This window comes from Anser brachyrhynchus, assembly GCF_964034855.1.
Source record: "Anser brachyrhynchus genome assembly, chromosome: 5".
Lineage (NCBI taxonomy): Eukaryota > Metazoa > Chordata > Aves > Anseriformes > Anatidae > Anser > Anser brachyrhynchus.
Window position 1 is genome coordinate 46,031,471 of NC_137699.1, and position 18,702 is coordinate 46,050,172.

Below are 18,702 nucleotides of genomic sequence, written 5' to 3' on the forward strand. Positions count from 1 at the left end.
TGAAATCATTCATCTCTCCCAACGTCAGGTAGTCAGCTGAGGTTCATAAAATTGTGATGGTTGTCACAGTTGTCTCTCTAGATAGTGGAAGAGGGGGGAACAAGCAACCAAAATCTGGATCATAATTTCTGCTATTTCTGTCTGTATCATAGAGTATTTGGGATGACCTGGTCTTAGTTACCAAAGGTGTACATCAACAGAATAGTGTGCTAATGCAGTTTTTGGTTGACTCTTTAGATCAAAAAGCAGAAATAGACTGAAGGAACACATGGGATGATTTTTTCCATTTTACCGAAGTTGGAATTCATATTTATTTTAATGAAAAATTTGTGGCTAATAACTTAGTCAACAGAGACAAAGAAGTATCTTAAGATGGGATGGCTTACTTCATTGTTGATGGTTCACTGAAGTCCTGATGCTCTTCTATGAAAAGCAATGAATGCAATGTCCTTAATTTCAGTAGGAGCAAAATGAAGCTTTTAAATAGGGTGTGTGAGAGAGAGAGAAGGTGCAGGTGAAGAGGGCTTTTGCTCAGTCAGTGAGTTACATGCGCAAGCTCACAAACGTAACAATGAATATAGGAAGCAAGAAACAGTGTAATGGTACTCTTACAAAAGAACAAAAATGAAAGGCTAAGAGTAATGCAATTTATCAGAGAAAGATATTAGATTCAGCAAGAAGAATATTTGAAATGTCACCCACTTCAGTTTAGGAAGAAAAAACAATGAGCAGATGGAAGACTTTTTTTTTTATGCACTACTTTCAAATAGCAAGGATATTGCTTTCTTTTCTCAATATTTATGGAAAATATACGTAGTCCTGACTGCAAAGGTGTAAGAATCTGAAAATATAATATAAACAATTCTGAGTCTGCTGTATCAGCAAGATGAAATATACATGTACACATGTGAATGCTCATCTTTTTAGGGTGTGTGATGTCTTTGGCATTACAGATATGACTGAATACAATTACAGGCTTCTGAAGTGTATTCAGAATGGCTACATCAGCATTCAGTGAAGTTCAAGGAAGAGGACTTTCTCAAAGTGTTTAATGTTGGAGAGCAACACATTTCATTCATGTGACGGGGAGTAAGGCATCGTTCTGTTAACGTGTAAAAGTGAGAAAAGTAACTTATGTTAATTAGTTTACACTGATGGGATGTGAACTCAGCTGAGAGAAAAACGTGACCATGGCATCAAAGAGCTGTTGTAACAAGACTCTTCAGATGGATGTGAAGCAAATGCAGCAGCTGAAACTGGAATGTAGAAACTTGACTGGGGGTCCTGGGACTTACTATTTGCCATCTTAGTTTCTTCTTAAAATCTTTCAATGATACACTAAAAAATAAGATAGCTTTACTGGAAAAGTAGCCTATCAGTAGTTAATGACATGTAGTAGAAACTCAATTTAAAATAATACTCTTTGAAAAAGCTGCAACTGCAGGAAGGAAAGCATGAAATACAGGGAATCCAGTAAGGTTGTGTTTATGATACTTAGATTCTTGTAAAAATATGAAGTGTAAATCAAGCAAGGTGTGATAGGAATCTACCCCAAATTGAAAAGCTTATTTTAATTCTCTAAACTGAACTTGGTGGTGACATAAGTCCTATCTTAAATCAGAAGACATCTGGTTAGACAGCATCTGCAAAATCCAGATCTAATCCAGATATCCTAGCCCAATGGTCCCATCTGGACCTTAGCCAAGCTGGTCTGATCCCCTTACCTGCTATGTCCACAGCCTTAGCCCAATGGCATCCCCTTAATGAGGGTGTAAAAAAAAAAAAGTTCTATAACCAGCTGAGCCTGGTGTCCCGTATTCTGACTTATCATAACACCTATCTAATCAGTTTATTCTGAAAAGAACCCTAACACCGGTGAAGTCCTGGTATAATGAAACCCTGGACTATGTTTAGAATTATACTTCAATTTGTAAAGGGATTGAGTTTTAGCTAGAATCAGGCTGCATAAACCTCTAGTTTTTGGAATATTTAAAAAAAAAAAAGTGGAAAAAAATACATTGTGTTCTAATGCTGTTTTTACTTTTGCTGTTGTTGTTCTTACAACATCTTATCTATCTTATGTATCTTATGTATAGTTTTATTTTCCCTACTGAAAAACCATTTAATGTTTTAAGAAGGTCTAAGTCCATAAAGACCTTATTTTATGCCAATCTTTAGAGAGAATGACCAAAGCTAATTCCTCCTGGTATTTTCATCAGTGGCTTAGTTTTTGGTATATACTTTTCATTCTTATTTCTATACAGGTTTATTCAATCCTCACCTTTATCTTATTCAGGTATAAGCTCAGCCAACAGTTACCCTTTGAGAATTTACTTAGTGCGAGGCTTCTTTGCATCATATGTCATGTAGAATCCTGAATTAATGCTGTTGGCATACTTCAAAACTAACTAGATTTTTTTTAAGTAAGAGAAGCTGACCTTTGTGTTGTTATGCTTTCTCTTCCCTGACACAGTGTCAGAAAGATTCCCACCCCCCCTCCAAAAGGAGGAAAAAAAAAAAAAAACACAAAACACAACCCCCAGAAAGAAAAACCCTGCCCAACCAACCTTCTTGCTTCCTATTTACATTAAGATACTTTCGCACCACATATTAACAATTTTCTTTTATTTTCCTTCTTTGAGTTGGGCAGTAGTCTGGAGGCTCAGACACATTATATGTGAACTTCAATTACTAATGTGGTGAGAAAAGTAAAAAATAGTGAGTGGATAGAAGAAATAAACAATTGTTTGGCATTGGCTTATCTGAAAAGTGTTCATATAATTTGGATATCTGGATGTTTTATTTGGAGTGATACCTGTGTAATTAGTTAAGCAACAGAGAAATTATATTGAAGCACAGCTTAAACTTTGTTGTTCACTATGTATTTCAACAAGTGACAGGAGATGACTCAAAGGCCTGGGTGAATGCTTCAGACTTGGACACTCATGAACATCTTCTCTCATCTGAACTTGCAGAGTTGTTGAAGTATACTGACTGTGTGCTCATCCTCATGTGCCTGGTGCCTGCTAGGCAAAAAACAGCAAGTGCAAGAGTACACCATGCAAGACCAAACAGGGCGGGGGGATTTTTTTTGCAGAGATATTTAGGATCCTTTATTAAACTCAGTGGGGGCCAGAATTTATGAACATTTAATCCTACTCTCAGTTGCTGTTCGATTCCCATATGTTCATGTTTTTTTCTACAAAATTCATTTTGCTCATTACGATGTTTGAGGAATATGTTATTCTTCCAATAGTAAGCTTTACAAACAAGCAAGGGTATTCATGTAAATGAAAATATTATTTATGGCTTAGATAGTAAAGCAATATGATTTATATGCTGAATAACAATAAGAAAGTAATAACTACTAACAGATTACCTCAATTTTTAATATTTACTTTCAAGACTGAAATATGTGTAAAAGGTGCATAAATATTTTCTCTAAACAGTTTTGAGTAAGAAGTGGATAAGCAGTAAATAGATTTTAAAACACAAGTTGGTTGACTATGGTATCAATAATATTCTACCCTAAGACTTTCCTTTAGCCTCTGAAAATTTCTAGAATTCTCCCTATAGTCTATAGAAGATAACACACAATTAACGAGAACTAAGAAGAAGGTTAATGCTTTAAAAAATGATGCCCAGTGAGTTTTATGCCTTCTACAGTATGTGCTATCCTGGTTGCTCTGATTGTTTTCAGAAATTTGTTGACCCTTGGTGAGTATCTTGCCCTGATACTTGTCCAGTACTTAGTGTAATATAACAGTAATGATCTTTCTGTTCTGTTCAGTGCATTAATATCTCTTTGAAATTTCTTTTTTTGATAGATAACTGAATAGTAACTCTCCCTAAAGGCACCCCCCAAAAAATACATTATTTGCATAATACGTGTTTGCTGTCCTCCTACTTCATGATCTTAGACAGTCTACCTAAATCTAGGAAGCAATTTTCTGTATGACTGAAGTATTTAACTGTCTGCTGAAGTTGCTTTCTGTGCAGTATGTGGTGTTAATAAAGAAAAGGTGTGAATCAAACTGACTGTTTCCTAAAATGGCACTGCAGGATTTTATGCTGACAGGTAAATTTTTGGATCACAGAGGATCTGTGAAGCATTATGTCCCACTCCCCAGGCAGTTCTCCATTGAGTATGTCCCAAAATTAGGGTCAGGGGTGACTCAAACAACTTGCCTGGTGAGCTGACTCTAGGGACAAGGAACATGACTTAGATTCTGAAAAAGGCTGTCAAATCCAAAATGTTTTTAAAGGAAACGTTTGGGCTCAAAGAATAGTCCTTTGTTTCACTTGGAAGTTTCCAAGGGGTCCAAACAGATACTGACTTACTATATGAACTTTAAAAAATGTTCTGAAGACAAGGCAATAAAAACATTTTTAGAAGTTCTGTCTTCTCCACTGCGTAATTAAATGACATAGATAATGACTTTAAATAGTAGTAGTGAAGGTCAGTGGAGCAGGCTGTCTTTTTATGTGTTTTTTTGCATAATAGACAGATGTGCAGCAGACTCAACACACAAAAAAAAACCACAACACAACAAAGCAACAAAGTAACCTGTTTAAGTGAAAACCCTGCTGGAGATGTCGCAAGGAAAGACTTCCTTGCTATATCCTTCTTTTTCAGATATAAACTTAAGGGTGTGTATTATGAAATATGTAATAGAGAAGAACTGAAACAGTCTGCAAAAAGTGTTGTTCTTATTCTGATGAAAGAAGATGTATGTTACAGCTGCACCTCGCTGTGGCTAGGTGAGGCTAAAGTTTGCACAGCAGTGTGTAAGACATAAATCATTATAGCCCCAGTGTGCAGTGCTGTTACCAATAGTACTAGTAAAACGGTAGAGGTTAGGATGTTTGCTCCTACAACAAAGCTTCTAAATTTTATGCAGGTGACCTATGTATTTTCAGTCTATTCTGGTTAAATCTGTGGTAACCTGTAACATCCTTTACAATTGCTCTAGAAAATAGTGGAAATTGGTTCATGAGTCTGACTTCTTGCCCCTTTCTCCTTTGCAACTAGTTGCTCTAACTTATGTTCTCTCCCTCCACTTTTACTTAAGGAAGTAAAAGACTCCACTTTACTTTTTTTTTAATCTGGATTGTTTATTTCATTGAAAGGTTAGAACATTGCATACAAAATATTTAGTAATTAATAGTGACTCTGCAAGCAATACATATCTTGTGTTTGTTTTATGAGGTCTCACTATGGGACTAAGTCTTATGATAATGAATTAATACTTTTAATTTTGCATGCATGGCACCAGTGAGAATATTGTGATAACCAATTGCACTCAGCAGAGAACTCTGATTTTGTAAAATCTTTTAATGCTGTGCTGGCTTTGAAGGGTAAATCAAACTGACAGTTATACTCAGCAAAAGTTTACTACCATTTGTAAACCAAATATTTTATTAGCGTCAGAATCTTTTATCTTTTTTCCTTCCTCGTATTTGATTCAACTGGTCATTTATCAGCAAAGGTGAACATTTCTACCCATAAGTTAATGACGCTGAAAATCTCCTGTGGTGGCTCTGGATGTAATAATTTGAAAGATACTTACATTACTATGAAAGCAAGCAGAAAGAAGCCAGTGTAAAAAGATGGAAAAGTAACACTGAAAAATCTCTGAGATGACATGTTTTCTCATCATCTCTACCAGTACTGTGCTGTCTGTCAACTGGAGAAATCTGAAAGCCCTGGTAGTAGTATTAATTTAATCCAGTGGTAATTTATGTGCCACTCAAGGGGTCTTTTTTTAACATGAAGAAATTACTCTGATTACATAATTGAATGGCAGAATTCATTACTGGGAAATGCCACCTGTGGAGAAAGATTTGCTCTAAATCCTTTTCTACTATGGAGTAGCAGATTAGTGCAGCATAAGTCACTCAAGAAGCCATCATGGAAATTATAGATGGAATAGACCCAATAAGCTATGCAATCCATCCCAATCAGGGCATGATTGTTCCCTATAATGTATTTTGTATTGCCAATGCAAGTTGAAGTGGCTCAGATGATGGGTATTTAGCCACTTTCATAGGAAATAAATGAAATGACACTATACTGATCACAGGTGCTGACTGTGGCTGCTAGAAAAGCATTATTAATGTTAGCTGGTATTTCTTCAGTGTATGGAAGTGCAAGGTATGTTCCAAGTATTCTGTATAACGTTTTCTTAGCCAAAAGGACTTTTTCCAGAAGTATTCACTTCAGGATCTTTTCAGGCCAAGTCCACAATTTGAAATGTGAGATCTAGAGACAGAGAAGCATCTGTTTCTACCTGAACTGACAATGCAATCGGACTAGAGAAAATAGATACCTGTATTCTGCCTGTCCCTTCTCTTATTTATCCTAGACTCACCCTAAAATTGTAAGTAATAGACATCCATAGGTGAAATTAGGTATTGTTTACACAACAATCTAGTGTTGAAAGTACTTGCCTAAAAAGTGTTGGGCAACAAGTTTTGCTTGGTTTAAAAATTGTTCTCCGTATCTGCAATGAAAAGAAAAAACGGTGAATTACCAAAACCTATATTATAGGTAAGGCCATTTTCGATACTATTTTGTTTAAATAGACTCCATCCCACTAGAAATGTGGGCATCATGGGACAATGACAAGTTGCAAATATGAATTTGTGTTTGCCAAGCTGGATTGTATACTTATGGGGGGAGATGAGATGGGGTGTTTGAGTTTGGGGGTGGTGGTGGGGAACGATGACAAGAACCAATCATCTAGATCCTTGTTTCTAAAGATGTTTGCGTCTTTCACTCTGTTAAGGTTTTGCTGCTCTGTTTTGGAGTTTGATGAAAATAGCAGTGATGTAACACACCGATGTTTTAGCTGTTGCAGAGCAGTGCTTACACAGAGCCAAGGACACTTCTGCTTCTCCTGCTGCCCTGCCAGCAAGGGGGCTGGGGATGCACCAGGAGCTGGGAGGGGACACAGCCAGGACAGCTGGTCCAGACTGACCAGAGGGATATCCCAAACCATGTGGTGTCATACTCAGCAATAAAAGCTGGGGTATAGGAAGAGAAAGGGATGGAGATATTAGGGGTGATGGTGTTTGTCTTCCCAAGAAACCACTACTTGTGATTAGCCCTGCTTTCCTGGAAGTGACTGAACGCCTTCCTGCTGATGGGAAGTAGTGAATGAATTCCTTGGTTTCCTTTGCTTGCGTGTGTGGCTTTTGCTTTACCCAGGAAACTGTCTTTATCTTAGCCCATGAGTTCTTGTATTTTTACCTTTCTGATTCTCCCCATCTAAGTTGGAGAGAGTGAGTGAGCGGCTGTGTGGTACTGAGCTGCCAGCTGGGGTTAAACCACAACACACACCAGTCCATTAAATGATAGGAGATGAAGATCAGTCTTACAAGCAAAGAATTTCCAGATTTCACTATACCTTTTAGCAGAAGAGGGCAGATAGTGTTAAAAGCCCCCAAAATGTCATGATAAATAAACATTCCATGTTTTTTGGTGCCTCTGCAGTTAGAAATATGGTCAAGTAGATAGGTTGGATGGTTATCTATCACGAAGATGTGTTGCAGATGTCTAAACCAAAAATTAGGTCTGATTTGGTTGAGTGGGATCATACTGAAAATGTGCAGAGAACATGTCTACCTAAAAACAAAATAAGCAATTTTATTCCTTTGTTGCCTGTTCTGCTCATCTGATTAAAAACATTCCTCCTGTAAAATTCAATGTATTGATATTTTCATCCAGTTCAGATATCCTGAAAAATGTTAAAAATATTTCTGAATGTGTAGTCCAAATACAAAGTAGTACTACTGCTGTGGGGCCGAGCCAACGAAGTGGAGAAGAGGAGAAAAGAGTAGCAGTTTGGTGTACTGAACAGTGCAGACATGGATTTGGCTTAACGTTAAAAAACAAAACAAAACAAAAAAAAAAAAAACAAAAAAAAACCAAAAACAAAAAACACAAAGGTGGGAAGACGAAGGGAGCATTAAGGTATTAATTTTGGACAATACTTTACCTTTACCAAGAGTGGAAGGTAGCAAGAAACAGTAGAAGTTGTGGTTGCATTTTTTTCTTAAAAAAAAATAAAATTCCTCTGTCCCTAGGCTAGAGCTTGTCTGTGTGAGGGATTTTACAACTGAACTAGTGTCAATGCTTTTTTTCCTATATAACATTAACATTCTAAGGGTATACAAATGTGGGTATTGGTGCCATTTATAAGCATTTATTTCTAGCTGTTAGCTTGCTTGGGAATATTCAGGCAAGTTTTCACCAGCGTATTTTAAAGAAAAACAAACCCCAAAGTAACAAAATACTCTATAAACTATATTTATAGTCGTACCATTGAACAAATACTTCTCCAAATAGGAATATTATATCTATTAATGTCGTTTAAATCTAAAAACTGAAATATCATCTTGAGGTAGTGTGAGCTAACCTTTTCCATTTAAAAAAATAAATAGATAAACCTATCTCACTGTAAAGCAAAAGTTTGTTCTAAAAATGAAATATAAGAAACGACAAGAGCTATTTTTGCCAGGGATTAACTTAACTTGACGAAACTGATTGACAGTCCAGTGTAATATCCTGTAAGACAGATCATGTCTACGTTAAAATTTTAATTCTGATCGGGAGTGTGTTTTTAAATCTATTTACTGACTATGCTTTAGTTCACATCAAGCCATGATTTCAAAACTCGCACAGAATTCCTATAAATGAAACCAAGCTGGAAGATGAAGAGGGTACTTCGTACATGCCAACCGCTGACAGGCATTTTGGGACCAGACTAAGGCTAGCACACAGTATGATCTTGGGAATATGTATTATGTAGACACTGGGTCCTCATCACTAGCTGTTTTCAGTCTGAGTCATACTACACTCTGGGGTAAAATGTTAGTTGTAGTCAGCGATCAATATCGTGGTTAAAAAAAAGAAACAAGGCATATATAGAAGAATGCTTTCCTATGTGCACTTTGGATCCATAGGCCTCTCTCAACAAATTATTGAGCACATAGCTATAAACATTCTCAGCCACTACGTTTGTGATATTCTTGAAGTCTATGATGAGATGAGGATTAGGGTGATCTTTTCTCTTAAGAGGGAAAGCAGGTACCTTCACTGATTTTTTTTTTTTTTTTTCCCTTCCACACTATTAAAATACATTTGGGGGGGGGGGGACGACACTTAGTGTAATTACTGTATTCCTAACACAGTATAAACTGTTAGTGTATCAAGGAGGACAGTCTGAATCCATATTTCCCCTGTTTAACTTTATACTTTTATTTATCCTGTTGGACTGAGCCAAAAAAACAGTGTGTAGTACCTTTGCATAAAAAAAAAGCTTGATGGGGAAATACGTGATTTGAGTGGCATCTTGAGATATTTTTCAGTTGGGGAAAAAAAAAAGGAAATGTAGAAATACTGTTTTAACAGACTTTTTTAAATGAAGCATTCCAACATCTTGTTATGTAGCTGTACTCTTCATTTTAAGTGTGACCCAAATTAAAAAGGAGGCTAAAAAATGTTCTGTTACACTTGAAACAAAATTTTTCTGTTTGGAATACTATAAAGCTTCTGTGACACATCTAAAATCCTTGTCTGATAGTGTTGTTGTTCGCCCACCTTGCATAAACCCTGGTAATTTCAGTTCAGTCCAAAACAAGTTGCTTGTTTGGTCCCTAGTGCTCTTTAACCAAACTGTAAAACCCATTAAGAAGCCAACTGTGTAAGTAATTATTTGTTAAACTTTGGCATGTTTTATAAAGATAGTTATCTTGAGTCATGCTGCTTGCTCAGAATGGAGGAAAAATGTGATGCATTTTACTGCTTTATTACTTTTCCCTAAGTCCCATAACTCTTAAGTACTAATCGTTCAAACCCTGCTGTTAGATAAATGCTATTTACGCATTTTACAGATGGGAAAACTGAGGCAGAAGGAAGCAGAGGTTATAGCCTTGTACAGATCAGTGTTTATCTTATCTTTGTATAGTGTGAATATACTCCTTAATTTCTTCAATTTCCCATTGCACACGGGGTGATAAAAGTATCAGTCTAAAGCTGCAAACCGTGGCATGAAGCGAAGACAGTAATAGAGGTCAGGTCTCATCAGTCTTGTTACTTTTAAATACTAGATTTAACTACAAAATAATCATTCTTATTTTAAGCTGTGTTGCAATGGACAGCTTGAGTCATGAATAAAAAGTTAGGTTTGCTCTTGAGGGTTATATATTGAAAGACTTAAGGAAAACATCTTGGCAGACAGTTGTATTTTGAATACATTTGCTTATAGTATGAGGTAAACAGCCTCAAAACTTGAGATAAATTCAGTAAGGGAAGCAAGTAGTAATGAAATCCAGTATGGAAAAGAGCCTGCAAGTTAAAAGCCTTGTTGATTTTTTTTTTTTAATTTTATTTCTTTTTGTCTAGAGGTGCAAGAACAATAAAACTAACTCTTAGTTTGGCTTATGGTAATACTGAGTTTTGGAAACTCACCTTACTTCCCCTCTTTCCTACGAATAGTCATAAAATTTTAGGAATGAAGGAAAGGGAAAAAATAATTCTGCTGAAAAATATGTATTTTTTCCTTCTAAAATGGAAGGCTTTATAGTGGAAAACAGTTTTATTTTATTCGTGAACTTATTTATTTTTAGAAGCCTAATGGAAACTACGAGGCCCGAATAAAATTTTCAACCTTCTGAAGTTTTGCTTACTACTAGTAAAATGTTATTCTTTACTTTTGTTGTTGTCACCATGGTAAAAGTTCACATTGCTGACTGGTTATGATCATTCAGATCACTTCAGCAATCAAGAAACGTTGTAATCTATACCATCAGCTAGTGGAAAAGTCTATGTATTTAATTAGGACCAGGCACTTCAAGTCTTTTTAAAAATAGATTTTTGGCTCATTATTTTCTGCTATGTTTTTGGCATATGAAACGAACCCGCACTGACATTACCTGAAAATCTCGTCATCTGAGAAGAAAGCCACTATGCTTTCTTAGTTGTTAATTAGTCCAGAAAAGTTTTAAAATTTGAGAAGTGCTGGACCCCCACCCAGCTCAGATGGGTTGCTAGAATTAAGGGCACTTCCCCAAAGAACCAGATGCTGGGGCTGTCTGTGTTCCCGGCATGTGTTGCTTGACGTAGCAGTAGGCAGCAGGGGCACCTGAATTAGGCACTCTCACAGTGTACCCACGAAGGAGATGCTGGACAACATGCACTCAAAAGGGATGCTTGCAACATTGGGTGGCTTCATAGTGTAAAAATGGTGCCTTTAAAAGTAAGGCATACACACACGCTAATATGCCTACATATATGTATGCATATATAAAATTACTGGTGTAAGGTAGGCTTCTTCACTTTTTCTAGTGTTACATTAGTCTGATAGTTTGTCTTCCTGTAGTAATTAGCACTATATAAAACCATTGTGGTTTTTTTTTTTGGCGTAGGTCCGTTTTACTGCTTCAGATACTTACTAGATTTGAAAAACCTTGGTTGTGGTGTTGAAGAGATGTGATACCAACTTCTGATGCAGGAATCTAGCCATGGCTCACTCTTTACATACCTGAAAGGGGTGGAGGAAAGTGGGAATGAAAGGCTGAGATAGAGAAACTGCAAGGATACTTACCAGAAATTGAAAAGACTGTCAAACTTCTGAGGGAATTTGTTGCCTTGTAGTTCTGAATTTAAACAAGTGGAATGAGTGGTTTTAAGGACGCTTCAGTGGCTATCATTGGATGTTTTTTGTTTTGTGTCGGGGAGGAAGCACCAGGATTCCCTGTAGAATCTTGGCTTGCAGTTGCTTAAAAATGTATTGTTAAAATAATACCCAGATGCTGAAGCTTAAACTGTAGAAGTTACATATGAAAATTGGCTTTATTTCACCTTTGAACATAATGAGGGAGTACTTAGTGTTGTGTTGAGGGCAATGAAACAGATTGGGGACCTGGAAGGGGCCCTATATATATATATATATATATAGACATATATATGTGTATATATACATATACACACACATGTCATATATATATATATACACACAGACAGACCTTGTAGAGATGATCTGAACACAGAGGGCAGCCCGCTAGTGGTTTTGAAGGAACTACTTGCGAGTTGGGATTAGAGTAAAAGATAAAGCAGAACAAGAGTGTTTACAGGCTCTAATGGAAAGCTTTCCCATTTGATCTACTTCCAAACTACTATCTACCACTCACTCTGAAGGCTGCGTCTCCCGGAAAATCTGTCAACAAAAGCAGGACTTCCAAACATGACGTTACTTTCTCAATTCAGAAGTCCTATTTTTAGTTACTTAAATTTGATATCAATGGAGATAATGGGCTGTCTCTGCCTAGCAGATGTCATTGGAGGGGAAAAAAAAAGGGAAAGATCTGTAAAACATATAAAAGGTTCCTCCACCCTATCCAGCATGTGTTTATTCTTTCCCCATTGTTTCTTAAGATATCATTTTTCTAGGTCCTTAGAAGAGGTTTCCTCTTGAGATGTAGATGAAAAAATACCCTTTAAGGAGAACATAACATGTTTTGTTTATATTTTAAGTTTATAAATATCTATGTACAAAAATGTCTGTTGAAATGAAAATAATTAAAGGTGACTCATGGCTGTTCCTGTACTTGTACTATTGTCCATCAGGATAGTTTATGTAACTGGAACAATCTTCTGTTTACTTGATTCTGGATCAGGACTTTTGTTTCAGTATTACCTTCTGTACAAGCTTCCACACTTCTAATATGATCAACTGTTTACTCTCATATTTGTCTGCTTGGAGACTGATTTCATTTGTAAATGTTATCACTTCTTGGTATTAATCTGTAGTAAGTTATGGGGTTACTTTTGGACTCTCTGGGAGTTTTCCCCAGATCAAAATGAAAAGCTTCCTGACTGTCACTTATCTAGGCCTGCTAGGGGCTGAGTGGTTTATCCAGCAGCAGAAGGCAGGCGTGGGTGGGTGTTGGAAAGAGACCGATGCTCAGTGGTATTCCAAGTGTGCTCTTAGGCCAAGATTGTACCGACTGGCAGGTTTGGGATCATCCAGCAGTGGTCCCCTTTCTTTTCTCCCAGTACCCACTTCTCCTTCTCCCAGTCATATTGACAAATGCTTTTTTTTTTTTAATCCACTGCTTCAAAATGACTCATAGTTCTCTTGCTTATCGCTTTCTCAGTTTTGCAAGGTCCCTGGCTACCCAGTTCTGTTCTCTGATTTTGGCTTGAAAATATTTCAAATTCTGAGGACAAAGTTAATTTAGTCTAAGTCTGGCCTAAATATATTGCAAGATTTACCTCACATGTATAGTTTGTCAGACTTGGGTGATCTCATACCTCTCAGCTATGAACTGTGTGAAACTTCAGTCTGTTGCTTTAATGCACAGGAGAAAAACAGAATCCGTCCTGGAAAGACCAGGCATTTCCTTAATTCTGTTGCAACAGAATTAAGAATATACAATTTTTAATTGTATTTTTTCAACAGAGTATTTTTCCTTGATCAGAGAGGAAAGGCTAGGCATATTTTTCACAAGAGTAACAGAAATTATAGATTGTGCTGTTCCGTAGATCTTGCTTTCCTGTTACACGGTTTTATTCTTTCAAAGTCTTAGAACACATACAAGACATAATAAGAGGCTGAGAGAGTGAGAGCCTTCAGTTGATGGAGATGTACAGCAGCAACAAGATAAAGTAACACCTTCCTAGCTACTTTAAAAAATACACAGGAAATGGTCTCTGAGACCTTTGCTCCTCTGATTGATATGATGCAGTAAGACAGGAGCAGCAGGTCCTGTTAAGTATATATTTTCAAATACTTCTAATGGAAACATTTCATTCAATCTATGTAACATTAAGAACGAACTTTCATGAAAGAGTGATGGGAACTAAAACTGTAGCCAGCTTTAGGTCAGGGAGCAAGACTGGTGAACAAGTCTCTAGGTTTTCATAAGCAATACAAGTCTAAGGTTCAGTTCTGTGTTAGGCTAAGGTGAGGTATATGGACAGAAAACTTCTCAAAGATGCAGAAGCACACTGTGTTGTAGCATGGTTTTAACCACTAAGGATGAGTTAACTTCGGATTTGGACTAAAAATCCTTCACCTTCCAGTTATGAAATGTTAATGAGTATTTTCAGGTCTCAGCCACCACTTATGCGTATCCACAAACTTAAGTATTTAGAGAGTGATCTGTCATTTGCACATGAAGGAGAAAGGAAACTAGTTCTGTAAATTGGTCTTTTATTTTCCTGTCCGAAGTGTGATTCTGACACCACAATGCTGATGACCACAGACTCCAGAGAAATGGGCTCTATGAAGTTATCCATGCAAAAAACACAGTGCACCAAAGAAAGTGATTGGTGGTTTTGAACCTTGTTTCCTCTTTCCATTAAATGTCCTGTCCTCAAGTGATATCATAGCTTTATTCCCTAGAAGTCAGGCCGTATGGGTCACCACCATCTCTTCTTGGCTGTGCACTTGAACACAACTCATGTTCAGCATTTGGACACAAAGCAGCAATCATTTTGCACAGAGGCAAGACTCTGAAGTGGAAATGGGCCGTGGAGGTTGAATCCACCATCTTCCCCTGACCTTACAGAGGTGTGGAGGAACTACAAATAGACAAGTTATCGCTGCAGCTTGTTCAGGAAGAACACTGGTTTCCTGTGACCTGAGGGCAGATGTTAACTGTAGCCTACCAGAGCTCTGTCACTGTTCTGAAGTGTATGGCTTCACAGCACTGTATTGGAAGCAGTTCACAACCTGGCATGTGTGGAGTGTAAGAAGAAATGCATTGTTTACCTTGCAGCTTAGTTTACATTCCTCAGGCAGACTAAATGTAGGGGTACTGTGGCTTGTACAGCTTTTGAGGGGCAGAAAATAAGTCCATGCTACCATTCTTTCTTCCAAGCCTAAACGGTTAATATTTAATCCTTTGTCAATCCTTTAGGTCAAGGAGCACGCTTGGCTTCTTAGCTGCTGGTCCCGCCTGTCCCACAGGGTAGTAGGCTGTTTGGCCTTCCCTTTACATGGGAAAGGATGTGTATGCACACATAAAGTACTAAACTGCTGATAGTTTGTTTCATGTTGACTGCAAGGAGATGGTATCAGATTCATAAGAACTTATACCCGCTTCCTATTTCCTATAGGAGAATTCATGGCAATTTGAAGGATGAGGAAATCATAGGAAAGGACAGGGAGTGAATGGTAACAATTTGATCAAGGTTTGTGTTTAAAAGCACAAAATCAGAATTCTAGTGTCAAATGTGCTCTTTGCCATCCATGCTACCTCATATTATTTGTGTACAGTAAATACCGAAGTACTCTACGTTTTGGGATTTTCAGCTTAGATGTTTAAGCAAGGTAGTCTGAAAGTTATTTCTTGTTTACCTTTTGATAATTCACAACAAGAGAACTTGGCTGCACAAATACCTGTAGAAAATGGAGACCAAAAAAAGTGCAAATCCTTAAGTGTGAATTATTTGTACATTCAAAAATTTGTAGAAGGATCTTTGCACTGTCACCTACTTCAGCTGATTTTCTGGTGTTTATCCAAAGCATGTGTAAGGTCATGGAAAGAATTTGGTTGAATTCAGCTGGCATGGCATCAGGATTTTTAGTTCTTATCCTGTGAAGCTCATAAGAAATTCTTCTCTGTGTAGAACTTTGAAGTCTTTTTTAATTGAACGAGGACCTGTACACATTTCTAACAAAGCCTACAAGTCTGCATGTAGCAGGATGTGAACTGATTTCCTGTCTCTCAGGTTCAGGCCCTCAGACTGTCAGTGTCATGAGAGAAACCACTACTCAACAGCTGCCAACAGGAGGCTTTGAATACCAGCTTTAATTAACTTTATTTTAAAGCCCAGTGTAAAGATTATGTACGTAGTAAATAATTCTTTTCTCTGACTTCTGTATCAAAAGACGTATATTTGTTTTCTATATTGAAATCTTAAGTAAAAGAATGTAAGTTTTTAATGCAGTTGCAGTGTTAGAACTCTCCAAAACAGCAAATTCAGCCAAGACCCCTTCATAAAGACAATGACCAATACTCTAAGTAATTTCTTAGAAAAGTTATTTCTAAGAGCACTAAAAAATGTGTTGCTTTCTAGTAGTGATAATCTAAGCTGAAAATGCCTAAAGCACAGGGGCTGATCAGAAAGAATCTCCAGTAAGCACTAATGAGTTTTGGGACTTGTACCACTGCAAGCAGCTTAATGAATCATGTGGACAAAGATGTAGTCAAGTACATTGCAAGTCAGCTGCTGTGTGAACAACATGAGGATCTGTCAGACACAGTGCAAAGCTACCTGAAACTGAGAACGCTTCCCGAGGAACCAGGAACAATGGTAGCTTTTGAGACAGCTTATGATATTCATATGACATAATACCTTCTGATGGAGGTCTGGCTTGCAGTAAGATGATTCTCATATTCCCACTACTCCTTTTTTCTGCTATTGAGTGAGAATTGTTATGACTGCAACTACTGTCTAAGGCTTCATCTCTGTTTAAATATAAAACACCAGATAATAAGCATAAGATGAAAAAACAATTATTTTTCTAATTGGCATTTTTGACACCCTATACCTGATTCATTTACAGGAAACCTTACAGATATTCCATTGATTCCATCACTGATTGGTGCTGGTCTGTAGGAAATTGGATGTCTCATAGTCCATGCTTTTCTTTTTATGTCTTAATTTATTTAAAATATTTCAGAGAATAGAAAAACAAAATCTTAATATTTGCTAACTGTATTTTTTAACCATGTAATATGTGTAAATGTTGGGGCATGCTATGACAGCAAAATTTTAAAGGTAGATTTTTCAGTATAACTGCAGTGGAGTGAAAAGCTGGAACATATGAATACTGTAATTGAGTTTAAAATGTTAGGTAACAACTAATTTTTGTTCATGTATCCAATATTTCTGCATGAAGTGATTGGAGCCTCTTAGGCAAAAAAAAAAAAAACTTAAATCCACTGATAATTAGCTTTCTGCTTTCAAAACACGAGTGCTTTGATGTAGTCATATCTTCCTGGAACTTCAGTAAAGAACTAGGTTTTGACTATAAAGTCATATCAGGCTGATCAGGCTAAGCTGATATAATTGTTTGATCTTACTGAGAAGCAGCCATATGGTTTATTGATATAAAGTAGTGATTTAACAAGGCTTAATGTACATTGCCATCATCAAATCTTTGTCACACTTGGTTATTTACTGCGTAAAGGACAGGGTAAGTCTGGTGCATCAGGGAGACCCTCCACTGGAATCACGAGGTTCAGAGAGGACTCCCTTGCTTTCTAAACTCCTACTTAGAGGAGTCACAAAGAATTATATCAAGTAAGTCTGAATTTTGGCCAATATCAAGGGTGACACATTCTATTAGTTTTAAAAGCTGCAGTCCATCCTTGTTCTGCAGTAACTGCATTAATGGGGTACCAGAAATGAGTGCTGCACTAGGGCTGGGGCCTCAGTACAGCATCAATCAGAAATACATTGTTCAACTGACTTCAGGGCTGGGGCTGAGAGAGGAGTAAATCAGCAGTGTCAGAGCAGTAACAGCTGTAGGAGGTTGGGAGTCAGGAGTTACGTTCTTCTTATTCCTTCCTGGCCTATCCAAAAAAAAAAAAAAAGCCATTTGGTGCTGTCTTATGCTAGCAAATTAGTTTGTCACTAGGTTGCTTTTGCTCTCTGAGGAATGAATCTGGGGACCAGAGCACACACCAGTATGCTGTTTGCTCTTCTTGTTTCTACTGTGTGCTCCAAGCTCTGTGCATTTAAAGCAGGTGCTTTGTGGCAGTTTTCCCTTGCCACAGAATCTAGCACAAGTGACTGTTCACTATAGTAGCAAACATGATCCTACCATACCTCGTATGTCTGCTGCAGACTTGCGCATTCTCACATCCCAGCAGCCCGCTTAAGTTAATGCCTAATAAATCCTAGAGAAATATCCCCTCACATTCTGTTTATAGTTTAATTCTCACATCTTTAGTAGTAATCTCCAGGCAAACATCTATATTCTAAGTGGCAGACAATGAATTGTTTTTTAGGAACAGATTGCTCTATTTTCACACATTTGTGAACACTTTTCCCTTAGGTTAATATCTCATCAACACTTCTTTAGATACCTGCCAAGACTCTTTACCCAACAGTGATCTTCATATTTATTTTTAATTTCCTTTAAAACTAAATTCACTTCACCTGCCAACAGATTCACATATTGTTCTTTTAATTGAGTTTCACTTGTGTTATGAGATTATTCATAGTTTTCTTAGTTGCTAGCTATTGAATACTTTCTCTTTTCTTTTTCTCTTTTTTGTCAAAACAAGAAAAAAATATTCTGAATCTTCAGCTCCCACTGTATTACTTCCCATACACTATTCAGTCTGCTGAAAATGTTATTTTCTTTTGGTATTTATCACTCCAGGAGTAGTGTTCTGTCCCTAAGCCACCAAAAAAAAACAAGCGAGAAGGAAACTGGGATATGTCTTATAGAATAAAGAAGTGTAAACACGTCTCATGCAATTAGTTTGGATCAGCAAGATGGAATTCTGGAACTTGATGATAAGCATCTAGAAAACTCAATCTATTTTTGGTGCATAAACTGACTTTTTCAATCTTCTCAAAGACCTTGCTATACGAAGCCAGATAAAACATAAATCTGCTCTCACCTTTCCTACAAAAAATACCATTTTTCTGTGTCCAAAATTCCTTTGCCTTAA

At 37.1% G+C, this 18,702-nt stretch overlaps 1 protein-coding gene across 31 annotated transcripts in view; it reads left to right on the forward strand.

Moving 5' to 3' along the window:
• LOC308195746 (uncharacterized protein) overlaps positions 1-18,702 on the forward strand; it is a 262,179-nt gene that overhangs the window by 3,368 nt on the left and 240,109 nt on the right. For 2 of the 31 annotated variants that reach the window (XR_013951814.1, XR_013951815.1), the window contains exon 2: positions 15,128-15,202. The exons of 28 other annotated variants lie outside the window; for them this stretch is intronic. The gene's annotated coding sequence lies outside the window, so the exon portion shown is untranslated. Of the gene's footprint in view, positions 1-15,127; positions 15,203-16,563; positions 18,576-18,702 lie in introns of those variants that run through there. One more of the 31 variants, XR_013951803.1, reaches the window with a different exon arrangement.